We start from the raw sequence: 18,053 nt of genomic DNA on the forward strand, positions 1-18,053 counted from the left end.
TTTGCCCTCCCTCCAGAAAGAGCGGTGACTAAATACCCAGGGGCATTTTAAACATTGAAAAAGTAACTGAATCCCAATTGGAACTTTATTTCTCAAAGCATGTGGATTGAAAGATTTTTTATTTCCTATTTTTCATTGTCTACTTCTGTTGGAAATCTGGATTCTTTCTTATGAAAAAAAAGACAAACTGAAAAGATTAAGACAATGCTGGGACTCAAAGGGAAACTTTAAAAGAGGCCTGGCTGACTGCCCAGGGAAATAGATAAGATACATAACCTTGAGAACTTTGAAACAACAGCTGTGAAAGGCTTTGTCTCTTTTGGATTTTCTAAGTGTTAAGCCTTTAGCTTAAAATACCAATATGGAAGAAGGCCAGGAACAAAATTTCTTTATAGATGAAGATCAACAAACTCTTGTTATGTTGAAAACACTAATCCAAACTCTTACCACTACCAATGAAATACTAAGAGGCTATGTGAAGGAACAAGAAGACTGCCCAGATATGAAAGCCCAAACTTTGACCACAACTACAGAACCATCTACACATAATACAATAGAAAAAATAAAACTTTCAAATATTATGAGAAAAGAATCTACAATTCAACAAATATTGATATTTGAAAATCCAGAAAAGATATCGACAACTTGGAAAAAGGAAAAGGTTTCTTATACAACACAGAAGGAACTAGAGGATCTAGAAAAAGAACAGTTGAATGAAAAGACAAACAATTCAGAACAACCACATCAATATGGAAGAATAAAGAGACAACCCAGTAGACCTACAAGTTCTCTCAAAAAAATGGCGACCAGATGGTTTTGCCAACATCAATTAATATACATGATATTACAGGGAGATTGGTTCGATGACCCAAAAACAAGGGCATGGAAGATGATTTGGCAAAGGAAAAAAGCCAGAATAAGACTTAAGAAGAATGAAGTTTTGACCATCTTATTGAAATCTAAAACAGAATGTACTTAAATAGATAAGATATGCATGTTGAACACAAGACATTGTTATGAACTGAGATAAAGAAAAAATTTTGGTCATTAAAATTTAACAGTATAAATACTAATAGCTAATTTGAATATTGATTTGTGCATAAAGGTCATGTAAAGGTGAATGAGGTAGCCGCGCTTAATCCGACCATGGTATCTTACTGCGGCACCTCAGGGTGTTGGGAGTGGGTGGCACTGTCTTACAGTGGTTCTCCTCCTACCTTCTGGGTCGTTCGCAGTCGGTGTTGACAGGGGGACAGAGGTCGGCCTCGAGGCCTCTCGTTTGTGGAGTCTCTCAGGGGTCGGTCCTCTCGCCTCTCCTGTTCAACATCTATATGAAGCCGCTGGGCGAGATCATTCGTGGTTTTGGGGTGGGGTATCATCAGTACGTTGATGGTACCCAGCTTTTTATTTCCACCCCAGATCAACTCAGTGATGCCCTCTCCGTGATGTCCCGTTGCCTGGAGGCGGTAAGGGTCTGAATGGGGAGGAACAGGCTTCGTCTAAATCCCGACAAGACCGAGTGGCTGTGCGTACCGGCATCTCGGGTTGTCCATTCTATTCCATCTTTATCTATAGGGGTTGAGGTGTTACCCCCCATAGATAGGGCTCACAACTTGGGCGTCCTCCTTGATTCATAGCTCAATTTTGAAGATCATATAGGAGCTGTGACCAGGGGGGCTTTTGCCCAGGTTCGCCTGGTGCGTCAGTTGCGGCCCTATTTGGACCGGGATGCCTTACGCACAGTCACTCATGTGCTCGTGACCTCTTGGATAGACTACTGCAATGCTCTCTACATGGGGCTGCCCTTGAATGCCACTCGGAGGCTCCAGCTGGTGCAGAATGCAGCCGCGCGAGTTGTGATGGGGGTTTCCCAATACTCCCATGTAACACCTCTGCTCCGTGAGCTGCATTGGCTTCCAGTTGTCTTCCAAGTGAGATTCAAGGTGCTGGTGATGACCTATAAAGCCCTAAATGGCATGGGTCCGGGTTATTTATGGGAGCACCTTTTGCCGGTGTTAACCTCCCATCGTACTGTGCGCTCCCACAGAGAGGGCCTCCTCAAGGTGCCATCGGTCAAGGAATGTCGACTGGTGGCCCCCAGGGGGAGAGCATTCTCTGTGGGCGCGCCTGCCCTCTGGAATCAGCTTCCGGTTGAGCTCCGGATGGCTCCCGACCTTCGTTCATTTCGCCGCGACCTGAAGACTTGGTTGTTTTAACAGGCCGGCCTGGACTGAGGGATTGGATTTTAGAGTTTAAATTTTAAAAATTTTAAATTTTAGAATGTATTTATTACTTAGGGCTATTGATTTAATCTTATTTTAATTTTTATACCTTGTGTGTTGTTAGCGTTTTAATTGCCCTGTACACCGCCCCAAGTCCTTGGAGAGGGGCGGTATATAAATCTAATAAAATAAAATAAATAAAATAAAATAAGCTAAAAACATATTGTTGAAAGTAATAAATAGGTCTATATGGACCATTAAAAATGAAAATTATCAGTTTAAGCAAGAGATAGCAGATACAAAGAGGAAGAGAGGAAGTATTAAATACTGAAATAAAAAAGAAATTTTGATTACTACTTAAGAAAACAAAACTGAAAATTAACAAAAAGGAAGGATATTATATTGTATCCTCAATTTGTTGACATAGAGGGTGAGAAATTAAGTAAATGGGATGTGTATTTTGAATATTAGATTTTGTGAGGAATGGTGATAGATGAATTGGGAGTATATTAAAATTTTTGGGAATGATAAATATCAAATGTTAAATCTAAATGTTAGTGGAAATTAAAATTGAAAAATTTATTAGGTCATTGATTGTCTAAAAGATTGTATGTTAAAACAACTAGAATATGTGTAAACTAAAAACTATGGATATATGTAAGAAAGTTATTTTTTATGTGATTGATAGGATAAAACTTGTCTTTAAATTCACAAATAGACAGTACATATGAAGGGAAAAAGAGAGGAAATGTTTATGGTAGCAATCTGAAATCCGTACTTATGATATTTGTATGTAATTGAATTACTACTATCCAGCCACCATGCTGCTTTTCAAATATGTAAATGTAATATTAGAAAATCAATAAAATTTGTTTTTTTAAAAAAGGTAAGCTATGAAGGCAGCACTTTTTGTCCCAAAATATGAAAGTATTTTACTGTAGATGTGTGGATAAGCCTGCAATCATCCAGGGTAAGGCTCAAGGTATTCTCTACCTTATGATCTGAAGAACTAATTCTCATATCAGATCATTGCTTGGCAAAGCATGTTTCCCGGTATTGACAGATATTCATATCACCTGTTGAAAAAGCAATACAAATGAGTACTTGAATCATCTTGACTTGCTATTGCAGTCTTCTCAAAATAAAAAGGTGATCCCTGAAAATGACCAGTCTGTTCTATTTCTGATTTTTCCAGTGACAATCGGAAAATATTCAGTTATTCTCACTGAGTCCTTACACAGATGAAGCATTCCCAATAGATATAAATATGGAGCTCAATGCCTCAAATCTTGCAAGCTACTGAGAAATGGGAGCCTGGGAATCTGATTATGTAATATTTAAAACCTAACTTCTCCAACTTGGCATACTGAATTCAGTTGAATTCTCCAGACTACCTAGTCGCTATTCAGACATTTAGATTACTTCTAGTATTGTATTCACTACTTAACTACATTACCCATGAACCCGACTTTGCTGAATTAATATCAGACCTCTTAACAATGTTGGTCTGTCATTATTCCCAGTTTTCCTTTTGAGTTTGGGTGAGTGGACAAAGGAAATGGAATCATAGCAGCATTTCACGTTGAGAAATAGAGACATCTGGGTTACCTATAATTGTTCTTTTTCCTACTGCTAGAAGAACAGCTGCCTGACAGTCTAAACTCTGCATTCAGGGTTGCTGGCTAAAACAGGTGATTCTCAGTGAAAATGAAGATCAATCTATTCTTAGAGGAGATAGTCTTAATACTTTTGTGCTCTGTGTTTAGATACCTTTTATAAATGAGAGGTTTTCTCTATTTCTTCCTATTATCAAAACACCATGCTCTGTTTGTAAAATAAATGCATTGTTTTAAACTCTACTAGAACTAAATAGATACCCTCTTCTTTAAAATAAAATTTGGACATAACTCCCCACCCTGCAGATCTTATGGAGGACCTGGGATAGGCAGATGTGGATGTTTGAATTGATGGTATTACAGATATTGATGCAGGATGGAAGCAGTTCCTAGTAAGGCTGCCTTTTGCAATTGACTAATGAATATGTCATTGCAATATGTCAATGGTGTTCAAGTGGTGCTCCAGTTGTTTTGTGATTGCACCTAAGGCACCTATTACTATTGGTACTATCCTTGTTTGCCTTTGCCACAGTCTTTCTATTTCTATTTGTAGGTCTTTGTATTTTGTTATCTTCTTCAGTTCTTTCTCATCTATTCTACTGTCTCCAGGCACTCCCATATCCACTATCCAGACTTTTTTGTTACCACAACTGCAGAAAGATAGAATAGAAAGAGATCAACATATTTATTTATTTATTAACCTAGTTTGTCATTGTGAATACAGTTGGATCAGGGCCTACAATACAGTTCTGCAAATTTTATAAAGAAATATTGACTCTGTGGGTTGGAAGTATTTGCTATATTCATAGACTAGGATTGACTTGAAAAGGATGTTCCTATGTGGCCCTGCAAGCAGTAGGTGGCATAGATTATCCTTGATAGCATATTTTTATAGCAAGCTCCCAGTGTCAGTCTCGGAATGACAACTTGCTAGAGCCAATTTGCACTATGCTTTTATAGTGCTACTTCAGAGCGAGCAATAGTTTTAATAACTCCTGGGATAAGCCTTTTCTTCCTAAACAAACAAGCTTGAGCAGGGAATAGCATTTCATTCTTTTTTTAAAGCACTTTCTCTAAAATCTTCCTTTTGCTGGTCCCCTTCTTATGATTAGGAACACAGGTGAAAATGCATCCCTCAAGGCTAGGGCTATGAAAAGCTGGATGACCACTAGATGGTAGCAGAAAGATACAGAGGATTCTGACTCTTTGATGCCATCAAGTGGCAAACCAAATCTAGGAGTCTAAACTTTCAGTCACTTGCATGTTCCTGACTTTTATATTCTGCCTGGGAGGGGCAGAAATGTACCAGCATCTGGACTAAGCATAATAAATTCTGTTAATCTTTTTTGGTTTTTGAACCTACAGGAATATAATGATAGTCTTTCAACAGAAGACTAAATCACACCAAAAAGGATTAGAACTGTTTTCTAGTAAAGTATGTAACCCTCTACATAATTTTCAGTATATATTTTTAAAACCCAGTATTACCCTATAATTTGTTGTTCCCCTGTTACTGAAGCTGGAGTGTCATATTAATGCACCATACTAACATTACAAGTCCCACGCTTCCTTTTTTTTAGCATAAGAAAAAGACTACTACATGCACACCCAAAACAACTTAGCATCTCCAGTTATTTTATCTTCAAACTATTCTGCATGGAACATTTGCAACCCCTAGACTGAAGGTGTTTCTAGGCAAGGATTTAATATGAACCCTACCTGGATCACAAAATTTCATAGAGGTCAGGTATCATAATTTTTTATTTAGAAACTTCCTTTATTTTCCTTCTACTTCTATCATCTCTTTTTTCTATGAAATCTGTTATGAAGAAAAAGTTGTAATCACTGCAAAAAGTCAACTCAATGTCTGTCTTGTTTCTATTTCTGCCTAAAACTCACTAAACTGGACTTAATTGGAGTATATTGAAAATCACCCCCTTTTCCTTTGTTCTTAAATTAATCCAACTGGCTAATAATAAAATAATTAACTGAGAACTTTACCAAAGGGAAAATGGTATTGTAAAAAAAAACTACTAATAAGAGGAAACTTACAGGTAGTCTTCAACTTATAACCACAATTGAGCCCAACATTTCTGTTGTTAAGTGAGACATTTGTAAAATGAGTTTTGCCCCATTTTACAACCTTTCTTGCCACAGTTGTTAAGTGAATCACTGCAGTTGCTAAGTTAGTAACACAGTTGTTAAGTGAATCTGGCTTCCCCATTGATTTGCTTGTCAAAAGATTGCAGAAGTTGGTCACTTGACCTTGGGACACAGCAATGGTCATAAGTATGAACCAGTTGTCAAGCATTTGAATTTTGAGCATGTGATCATGGGGATGCTACAAAGGCTGTAAGTGAGAAAAATGATCATAAGTCACTTTTTTCAGTGCTGTTGTAACTTTGAACAGCCACTAAATGAACTGTTGTAAGTTGAGGACTACCTGTAAAGTATTGGCTTCAACAGAACAACTCTGCTTTTGAACCAGCATGAGACTGTCATTCCCAGGCTCTGTCCCACAAAAGGTGAACTACAAAGAGGAAAAGACTCTCAGCGGAAGTCAGGAGGGCAGTGAAGAGCATTTCTAATCTGTTATGAAGAAAAAGTTGTAATCACTGCAAAAAGTCAACTCAATGTCTGTCTTGTTTCTATTTCTGCCTAAAACTCACTAAACTGGACTTAATTGGAGTATATTGAAAATCACCCCCTTTTCCTTTGTTCTTAAATTAATCCAACTGGCTAATAATAAAATAATTAACTGAGAACTTTACCAAAGGGAAAATGGTATTGTAAAAAAAAACTACTAATAAGAGGAAACTTACAGGTAGTCTTCAACTTATAACCACAATTGAGCCCAACATTTCTGTTGTTAAGTGAGACATTTGTAAAATGAGTTTTGCCCCATTTTACAACCTTTCTTGCCACAGTTGTTAAGTGAATCACTGCAGTTGCTAAGTTAGTAACACAGTTGTTAAGTGAATCTGGCTTCCCCATTGATTTGCTTGTCAAAAGATTGCAGAAGTTGGTCACTTGACCTTGGGACACAGCAATGGTCATAAGTATGAACCAGTTGTCAAGCATTTGAATTTTGAGCATGTGATCATGGGGATGCTACAAAGGCTGTAAGTGAGAAAAATGATCATAAGTCACTTTTTTCAGTGCTGTTGTAACTTTGAACAGCCACTAAATGAACTGTTGTAAGTTGAGGACTACCTGTAAAGTATTGGCTTCAACAGAACAACTCTGCTTTTGAACCAGCATGAGACTGTCATTCCCAGGCTCTGTCCCACAAAAGGTGAACTACAAAGAGGAAAAGACTCTCAGCGGAAGTCAGGAGGGCAGTGAAGAGCATTTCTAATATTATATTTGGAGCCAAAGTGGGTTTATAGTCCCAGTGAATTACTGCAAACAAGAGAAATTGTGTTCAGGTTTTCTTAGGAGTACCTTAGGAGTGTGGAATACATCCACACTGTATTCTTAAGCACCTCCAGTTCTGTTCTTAGGCTGACCTGATTAAGTTAGCAAAATAAAATACTGTCAGACTGAGACATTGTGGTTACCAGATGGCTTGCAAGATATTCGGTCCAGACAGCAGGTTACCTCATGGTCAATTCCCTAGTTGCTGGATACTCTTGCCTTTTCTTTCTAGGGAAGCAATTGCCAATTACTATCTTTCCCATGCATGGATCTTACTGGACATAGATACATTCATGTGTGTGTGTGTGTGTGTGTGTGTATGTGTATACATGTGTCCATTATGGCCAATTTTAAAATGAAATTTCCTTTCTCATTGCCATATTGGTCTATAGCAGTCCCAAACCTTGCAACTTTAAGATGTGTGGACTTCAAGTCCCAGAATCCCCCAGCCAGCCAGGTTAAAGTTACCAAATTTCGGTATCCCTCCTGGTCTATAGTATTTACTAGAGCTACCTTTATTAATACAGTAATGCTACCACAGTCTTCAAATATAAGGTTGCTGGTTAAAATCCTGCCATTTTTTTAAAAAAATACACTTTTATTTCCCTGAACTACCTACTTTTTTCTGGACTTTAAAATGTCCTGTGGTACACCATTTCATTATTTTTTTTCCACTTACTTGATGTAGATGATAGCTGGAGATGAAACACTTCTACCTCAAGTGGCTAGAAAAGTGATGAAATGGTGCAACACAGGACTTAGGAAAATGTACACCTGAGAAAAGTCATGGAGATTGTAATGTATTGGGCTTGCTTTATTAAGAGAACACCACGTGGTAATTGCTGGAAGGCTGTTTGAGCAGGGAAGCTAGCTAATGGATCCCAGCTCCTCAGACAAGCCATCTCCCGTGCTGCTATTGGTTGCCCCTAGGGCGGCAATAGGTTGCTTCAAACCTATTGGTTGCCGCCTAGGAGCCAGGGTATAAATTGCTGCAGCCCTGTTCTCCAGTTCAGATCCTGCAAGCAATAAACCATGTTCTTTGCTGAACTCACTCGCCTCATCTTCATTCCTGCGCAACGAACCCAGTACACAACACTGGCAATGAGGATGGGATCCTGCTTCTCCATCGAAGCTGAAAGTCGCTAGGGGAGAGGCAGCACACGCCTGGTGGGAAAAGCAATTTCCCCCCCACTAAAGTCAGCTAGCTAAGCCACGCTAGCGACCACGTGCTCAGAGGACCAGTCCCTGGGCAATGGAGAGGCAGGATTCAAAGATGCTGAGACCCAGCCGCGAAGACCAGCAGAATTCCCAATGTCAGAAGGCTGCGAGAATTTAACATCAAGCAACCAGAAGGATGGCCCTCATACCTGTCCCAGGTAGAGAACTACCTTCAGGCGAACCAGGTCACGGACTGAAGGCTGCCATGCTACTCTGTGTGTGCGGCCCAGCGACGTTCAATCTAGCAGAGAACCTGTTCTCCCCAACACCATTGGAGTCCATCTCCTATGCAGAATTGAAGAAGAAGCTCGGAAAACATTTCCAACCAAAGATGTCAGTGATTGCATGGCACTACGCCTTCGAGCAGCAACCGGGAGAGACTGAATCCGAGTACATCACGGCCTTGAGGCAGGCTGCATGCCTGTGCCAATTCTCAGACGTCGAAGAGAGACATCGAGACCAGCTCATCTGTGGCCTCCGCAACCGAGAGCTACAGCAGAAACTATTTGCCAGAGAGGTCCTATCATTTTCGGATACCCAGAAGGAAGTCATGGCGGACAAAGCTGCTGGAGGAACTGTCTGAGCTATCCAGCCCACCAAAACAATGCAACGTGAAGAAGCCATCCACCACGAGGAGGCAGAACTCACAGAAAGCCCTGAAGAAGACACTGAAGTCAACAGACAACCTGACCAACAGCACCGCAGCAGCAAGCAACAAGAGACTACTTACAAGGCAGATCCCTTGCCTAGATGTCCAGGTTGTGGCGGCCACCACCAATGCTTGGACTGCAGGTTCTGGACAGCCACGTGCCAGGCCTGCAGAAAAACCAGCCACATCGCATCTGTCTGCAGAGGTTGCCAGAGGGAATGGCCAGCGAATCCCCAGTCAGAAGATCCGACTAGGAGAGGTACCAGGGCCACGGGGCCGTACAGCATGGGGTTTTGCTCAAACAGCAGAAGTGTCTGCCGTACCGGGGCCCGCTGCCCAATTAAGCCCAAGTATAGACTTCAGGTGGAGCTGCAAGGGGTCCCCTGTAAGATGGAGCTGGACAGAGGCTCCTCTGTTTCAATTATTTCCCTTGAAACATTTAATTTCGTTTGTAGTCACAGTAAGAGATGGGCTAAGCTGAGGCCCTCTGACATAATTCTAACAGATTTTCAGAATGCCAGAGTCACAGTCAAGGGTGAAGCCACCTTGGCCATTAAATTTAAGGGGTTTTAAGGGCACCTGGATGTTGTCATAGTAGGGGGCCAGAGAACGAGCCTAATTGGACTTGATTGGTTTGATGCGCTAGGCATCCAAATAACCGGGATCAACCAGACACAAGTTACGAGTCTAGTGACAGTTTGCGAGGACTTCGCAGACATATTTGATTCAGCTCTAGGAACTTACATGGGCCCACCAATCGCATTCAAACTAGACCCAAATGTAGTACCAGTCAGGATTAAGCCTCTTAGGGTTCCATTTGCCCTCAAGTAGAAAATAGACACGAAACTAGATAAACTTGTTGAACAGGGCATTTTGCAACCAGTAGATGGTGGGGAGTGAGAAACTCCTATTGTAACACCACTCAAAGCCAATGGGGAAGTCAGAATCTGCACAGATTATAAATGCACAATTAACCAGGCCCTTAAACAGCACGCATACCCAATTTCAGTAGTGAGCCACATCCTGGCATCCTTGCAGACTGGTACCACTTTTGCGAAATCAGATTTGGCGCAGGCCTATCATCAACTTCCTGTTGATGAGGCCATGGCTGCAGCACAGACAATTGTAACCCACAGGGGGGCATTTAAAGTTAAGCGCCTGCAATTTGGGGTCAGTGTAGCTCTGGGCATTTTTCAGGGAATCATGGAACGCACACTCAAGGGCATTCTGGGGGTTTGCCCATATTTTGATGACGTGCTTATTGCTGGAGAATCCACAGAGGTGCTAGCAAGGAGGCTCAGAGGCGTCCTGCAGAGGCTGTGTGAAGCAGGCCTCAAACTAAAAAAGAGCAAGTGCAGTATTGGGGTCCCTTCAACCGAATTTTTGGGGTTTTGCATTGATGCTGATGGCATCCACCCCACTGAGTCCAAAGTAAAAGCCATTCAGGTGGCACCTAACCCTAAAACAAAAGGAGACCTGTAAGCATTCTTGGGCCTCCTCAACTTCTACCATGTGTTACTTCCTAACAAGGCTGCAGTGGCAGAGCCACTTCACAGGCTCCTAGATTAAAAAAAAGCTTCTTGGAAGTGGACTAGCATTCATGAAAAAAGTTTTCAGGACCTGAAGGCACTTCTGTAGGTCAGTTCCAGTATCACTCATTTCAAGGAGTCTAAACCAGTTTGCTTAGTGTGTGATACATCCCCATATGGGGTGGGTACAGTCTTGAGTCACTTAGAGAAAGATGGAACTCAAGTTCCCATTGCTTTTTATTTGAGGACACTGTCCTCTGCTGAGCGTAATTATGCTCAAACTGACAAAGAGGCATTGGCCATTGTAGCTGGAGTTAAAAAATTCCACGACTACTTATATGGCAGGGACTTCATGGTCTTCACAGACCACAAACTGCTATTGGGGTTATCCACTACAGACAAACAGACACCCCACATATTATCCCCTAGGATGCTGAGATGGTCTATTTTTTTATTGGCTTATATGTATAACCTGATTCACAAACCCGGCAAAGAGATGGGCCATGCAGACGGCCTGAGCAGGCTTCCACTACCACAAATCGAACCAGATCTGGCCCCAGTGGCCCACGTTTTGTTTATTCAGGACTTGCCAGAGTTTCCCCGCCATTCAGGGGACATAGCTGCAGAAACAGTGGCTGACAAGACACTAAGTAGAGTGCTTTCTTGGGTACACACAGGGTGGCTGGCTAAAAGCCCAGGACCTGAATTTCAGAGTTATTTTAAAAGAAGACATGAGCTCTCAGCTCACAAGGGTTGTATTCTTTGGGGAAACAGGGTCATAGTTCCTACCTCACTAAGAGACAGGGTTTTACAATCACTGCAGGAAGGCCATCCGGGTATTGTCCATATGAAAACTTTAGCTAGAAGCTGCTTATGGTGGCCAGGATTAGATAAGGCCATTGAGGCCCAGGTGCATGGATGTTTTACATGCCAGCAATCAAGGCCTGAAATGCTGCATGCTCCAGTTCACAGGTGGGAGGAGACTCACACTCCCTGGTCTAGAATTCACATAGACTTTCCTGGGCCCTTTCAGGGACAGCTCTTCCTTATAGTGGTCGACAGCCACTCTAAATGGCTTGAAGTAATACCAGTTGCAAACATGACTACTGCTAGGACCATCCAGGTGTTTAGGAAACTCTTTGCCACGCACGGACTGCCAGACATCGTAGTACCTGGCAACGGAGCCCAATTTGCTGCGGCAGAATTTCAGGCGTTTCTGAGAGTGAACCTAATTAGGCATGCAATGTCGGCCCTGTTTCACCCTTCTACTAATGGTCAAGCCGAACGCATGGTTCACACCACAAAAGAGTCACTGAAGCATATAGTGACTGGGGACTGGCACCACAGACTGGCAGATTTTTTGCTTTGCCAACATTCCACGCCATGCATGGCTACAGGAAAAAGCCCAGCAGAGCTGTGCTGGGGGAGACGATTGATCACAAAACTGGACAGGTTGCACCCAGACCAGGTGGCAGCAGAAGCCTCTCATCCAAAACCCCTGAGGGGGCTGCAAGTGGGCAACGGGGTGTGGGCCAGGAACTATGGGCATGGGAATTTGTGGGTGCAAGGAAAAATCACTAAAATGTCAGGCCTTCTCTCCTACGAAGTGGGTCTAGAGGGCAGGCAAGTTGTCTGGCGCCACATCCATCAGCTTAGGAAGCGTTTCCCAGAATGGCCACTAAGCAAGAACTTCATCATAAGTCCTTACCAAGGGCTGCAAACCGACAACCAGGCCAATCCAGAGATAGAGCTTAGTACTGTCCCCGACCTCCGTTCATTCCGCCGGGACCTGAAGACCTGGCTCTTCGAGCTCTCTGGCCCAGGCTGAGAATTTTAATTTTAATTTTACCTGGGGTTTTATTTGTTCAGGGACAGATATAATTTTTTTAATTGTTTTTAACTTTTGTATTTTTGTTTTTAATCACCCTGTAAACCACCCTGAGTCCTTCGGGAAAGGGCGGTATATAAATGTAATAAAATAAATAAATAAATAATAGACTGAAGGCTTAAACAGCCAAAGCAACGGGGAGTTGGCTGTAGAGGGGGGAGGCCAGAAGTGCAACATGGGTCCCCTGATGGAGATAGCCAACCTGAGTTATACAGTCGCTGTGCTAACTCTGCTGAACAAACTGACTCTGGGGTGGGCCAACCTGGAAAGGCCAGAGAGCACCGAGCCATCCTGATTCACATGAACTAAGAGACACTGGTCTACCCAGCCCGGCGGGCAAGCTGGTAGACCAGGAATTGTCTGGGTCCCCCAGGCATTCCACAAGGGCTCGCAAACCTCCTGCTTATCTGCAAGATTATGTCCTGAAATAATAAAGCTATAATGTTGTATGTACCTTTTTGTAATGCCTGTTGACCTACAAGATTGTCCTGAACAATGAAGCTATGATGTTGTAAGTGCCTTATTGAGCTGCTACGTGTAAACCTGTTTTCACACCATTGTTAAACCTTTGTAATTTGTATTGCTGTAATTACTTATGTTGTTGCTATAATGTTGTTCGTTCTAGTGGGGAGGGGTGTAATGTATTGGGCTTGCTTTGTTAAGAGAACACCATGTGGTAATTGCTGGAAGGGAAGTTTGAGCAGGGAAGCTAGCTAAAGGCTCCCAACTCTTCAGACAACCCGTCTACAGTGCTGCTATTGGTTGCCCATAGGGCGGCAATAGGTTGCTTCAAACCTATTGGCTGCCGCCTAGGGGCCAGGGTATAAATTGCTGGGTATAAATATACTCCAGTTCAGATCCTGCAAGCAATAAACTATGATCTTTGCTGAACTCACTCACCTCGTCTTCATTCCTGTGTAACGAACCCAGTACACAACAGAGATTATCTCATGGAGATATTTTTTTATAAATTCTGTCAGATTTCAAACCAGCAATTTTTCACCTTTAAGGCAAGTATTATAAATATTGTGCTATTGCAGCAGTTCTGATAAAGATAGCTCTAGAAGACATTAGTGACCATGGTAACTATTGAGTTGGTGATGGAGGCATGCCTGCTTCTTTAAAGTAACCAATGAACTGTTGGGCTTAACTTCGAATGAAATGAAGCACACCAGCCAAAAGGAAGTCCTCAAAAGAACAGAAGGGGAACAGGGTACTTTAAATTGCAGCAGGAAAGTTGTATTTATGATGGCAAGAAGGTGAATGCAGAACAACATTGTCCATTCTGCCCTCCAAAAATGGTTACTGTCTAATTCTGGAAATAGAGCAACTGGCAGTGAGCATAAGCTCTGAAACTAGATTTCTATGTGCACCATAATCAAGCAATTAAATTTTAAGGTCATCAAATAGACTGTATCACCTTGGAGGCAACTGAGATGTCTTTTTTTAATGCTATGTTTGTGTGTAGGGTGCTTAATCTCATGCACAGATTGATAACTCTTCATTAATAAACTCCTGGCAGTGTTACAAGAAATCAAATACTGCACAGTCAATTTGTCATTCTATGCTGCAGAAATAGATTGCTAGCTATTCATAGTGCAGAATCAAGGGCACTACATTTTCAGAGAAGATCAGCTGATCATAGTTTCAGGTATATTCTTAGTTTAGGCTGGTAATAAGCCTGATCCAGTGCAAAAAATTGTCCACTGTATCTACTTGTTTTGCGAATTCTATGTAGGCAACATCTTTAGACAACCCAAACTAAAAAAAAAAATTATTAAAAAGGGTTTTATAGAGCTATTTGGAGGAAGCCAGGAACCTGTAAATTGGATCTATTGTTTCCATATTGAAGATAAGAAATCAAAGAGCAATCTTCTCAAGACCAGAACCTGAAAAGAAATATCTACATTTTCATAACTTTTATGATAATTGCATATGTTTCAAATACTGAAAATCTATCTGGCAAACATACCTGACATTTTTTTAAAGGTCACCCAGAGTCATTAGAGTCATAAGCCTGAGTAGGTCTGATTAAAGTAATAATGAATTTTGAAATGTAGATTTACACATCATGGTAATATTATTCCTCTGTTAACAGGCTGCTTGTGTTTTTCAGTAGAATAATTGACTTTATTTCTAATTTTCTCATAAAGGCTGAGTCAGGAGACACTTGCCATTAGGTTGTGGCCAGTGGTGGGATTCAAATATGTGAACAACCGATTCTGTGTGTGGATGCCACTTCCGGAAGTCCATTCTGGGCCTGGGCAACAAAAAATTAGCTGCCGGTTCTGCCGAAGTGGTGTGAACCGGCTGAATCCCACCCCTGGTTGCAGGGAGAAAGGAGCATTGATCATGATCCAGTACACTAGCCTTTCTCAGTGGTGTACTCTCTAGGTATATTGAACTGCAGTCCCCACAGAATTACTAGTTCTGCAGCTACAACACACTTGGAGGAGGGCAGATTGAGTTATCTACAGTACAGGTAGTCCTCAACTTACGACTGCAATAGAGCCCAAACTTTATGTTGCTAAGTGAGACATTTGTTAAGTAAGTTTTGCCCAATTTTATGACCTTTCTTGCCACAGTTGTTCAGTGAATCATTGCAATTGTTAATTTAGTAACATGATTGCTAAGTGGGTCTGGTTTACTCATTGCAAAAGATGATCACATGATCCCAGGACACTGCAAAGTCATAAATATAAGTCAGTTGCCAAGCATCTGAATTTTAATCACATGACCATGGGGATGCTGCAAAGGTTGTAAGTGTGAAAAATGGTCATAAGTGATGCTGTAACTTTGAACAGTCACTAAATAAACTGCTGTAAGTTGAGGACTACTTGTATGATGTGCTGCTGAGTAGCCAGCTTCATTTCATGTCCAATAGACAACTGGATGGATTCTATGACAGTGGAACTTAAATAATCAATCCTGGATCATCAGATGACTACAGGAAGGACTTCAAACCTACCCAGATATTTTTTTCCTAATAAAAGTCACTCTCGCCCATAGCGTCTGGAAATCTTCAATCACAGACTGGATTGTTGTCATTACTTCCTCTGCTTTTCAGCGTCAAACATTTGAGGCTGATCTAGGCAACTTCCCCAAATTCCATCGATCTATTAAAGAAAAGGCTATGTGTGAAAAGTTGGTCAAAGCTACTGGACAAGCCTGACTTGGTCATGTCTATAGTTAAGCTGATTTTTGAATGGAAGACTTCCTCTCCCATCTCCATTAGACTTAACACTGGGCCCAGATGTAACTCTGATATGCCTCTGAATGTTGATGGATTAGAATGTGACATTATCACACTAACTGTTGAGGTCAAGTTAGGACACCTAAGTCTAGTTTTGGAAATTTACAGTCTAGGCTATTTGCCAAGCCAGCAAATATAGCTTCTATCTGAAGATCTAAAGTAGGATTTAAAAAATAAGGATCTACAGTAGATAATTCAAATAATCCATACAAACTTGAGATCCTAATATCTTCAATCCCCAAAGTTCTTGGAATATGACCAGGAATTCTCTAAGAAAAAGATAGGTATTTTTCACTCTCTAATTTAATTTAGTTGCTCATATTTGATTGGCAAGGTTCAAATGACCAAATGATAGGTTGAACAAATTGAAATGTGTCTTTAAAAAAAAATCAATGTTTTCTATATCTGGATGTATTTATTCAAATACAATTTATTAATAATTTTGTAATGGTATTTCCAAACTGATTAGTTTTTTTCAATATTTCAGAATAGTCTCCTGATATAGATCAAGCTTTTTTGTTGCTTTTCCAGAAACTTTCAGAAGACTTTCAGTGTTGATTTGAAGGGCCTTTACTTAAATGTATACCTGAGGCCATCTGACTGTCTGCCTTTTAATTTATTATTTGTGTCTTGTCATTTTTGAGTCCTTGTTTTTATGTAGAAGCAGATAGGGTTACCATTATTTTTGTTATAATTTCAGTGATTGGCTTTAAGCTCAGCATGGATGTTTTAATTCTGGTTTTTATAGCCTGTAAGTCAGCGAGAGTCATTTTATTTGTGGCAGGGTAGAAGTATTATATATCATATCTGGAATAAAGTTTAAGAATACAAATTGTGCTTCATTGAAATCTAAATTGCTATTTTATGGTTGAAACTACATTTCCATGTTCAAATTTTTCCTTATAGAGACAGGCTGGAATTATATATCATTAAAGGAAACAAATTATTTCACTCTAGATTATCTTATTTGGCTAAAATAAATGGCCAGGGGCCAATCTAATTAGCATTTCATCCTAATACTGTGACATCTAGCTTATTTATGCAACATGATACACTCCCCAAACCACTACACAGCTCTCTGTTCTGGATTTTCCCAAAGTATTTTTTATACCAACTCTTCTCAGGATCAAAGTTCCCATGCATTTTTCATTTCTATTTCCATTAAGTAATATTACAAGATTTACCAGTTATCCTACCAGTTATCCTATCTTAAAATCTTGCTTTCCTGGTTGATTTTATCTTAGATGTCCAGTTGTCAGTATTTTAATACAATTAATACAATTCTGTCTGTGCCAAAAAAAAAATTCAACCTGAATGGGCCTTCAACTTATCCTAACTGATCTTTCAGATATTTGTAGGTAGTCTTGCTATGAAATAAAAGTAATATACTAAAGTTTTCCCAGACCTTATATTTTGAAGTTTGTTCAGTTTTTTACTTTATGGAAGGGTTTCTATTTTTCAAGTTTAAATCTGTCTGTGCTGAATTGAACAGTCTTTTTCCACTTAGCTTATCCATGTTATTGTATTCCCGTTTCCCTAATATCCAAACAGAATGCCAATGATCTCACTGATGAATGGTAGGCAAACAACCTCTGGGAGCTAATACTGGAAAACATGATACAATCGTGTATTGTTCTGATTCCATTTATGATATAATGATGCTATAATGTATTTCAGGGGTATGGTCAAAAACTGCAAGTGATGGTCAAAACGTCAAGACTGTGCCTGTGACGGTGTCATCAAAGCCTCACTCATTTTTATATCTGTTGCAAGGCATGTAAAAGGGGGAAGACCTTGATTGTATGGCCATGGGTGACTTCATGACTTTTTTTTTAACTTCTTCTGTGGACACTCCTGGTGCATTTGTTGATTTTAAAGTGCCATAAGACTAGGTTCTGACTCGCTTTTGTCTATAAGGGTTTCAAGTCCACATAAAAGTCCAATTCATGCTTTTATGTAATCTAAATTTTAAAAATATATAATTCTAGTTCTTTCACTTTGCTTTTTAAACTTATTCCCATTTAACAGGGCTAAAAAAAAGCACAACAAATAAATAAAAACTAAGATCACTACTCTCACTAATATTTATCTTTCCAGATCTGAACATAATTTATGTTATGATGGAGACACTCTTAATTGTTCTCTCTCACACACACACTCCAGTGCGCTGTTCACAAACCTGCCATGAGAGACTTGCTTGCCACCAAGGCTGTGGCATGGCAAAAAGATGAAATAGCACATCCTGGTTGCCCAGGCAACCA

Source organism: Vipera ursinii (genome assembly GCF_947247035.1).
Source record: "Vipera ursinii genome assembly, chromosome: 2".
In the NCBI taxonomy this organism is placed as follows: domain Eukaryota; kingdom Metazoa; phylum Chordata; class Lepidosauria; order Squamata; family Viperidae; genus Vipera; species Vipera ursinii.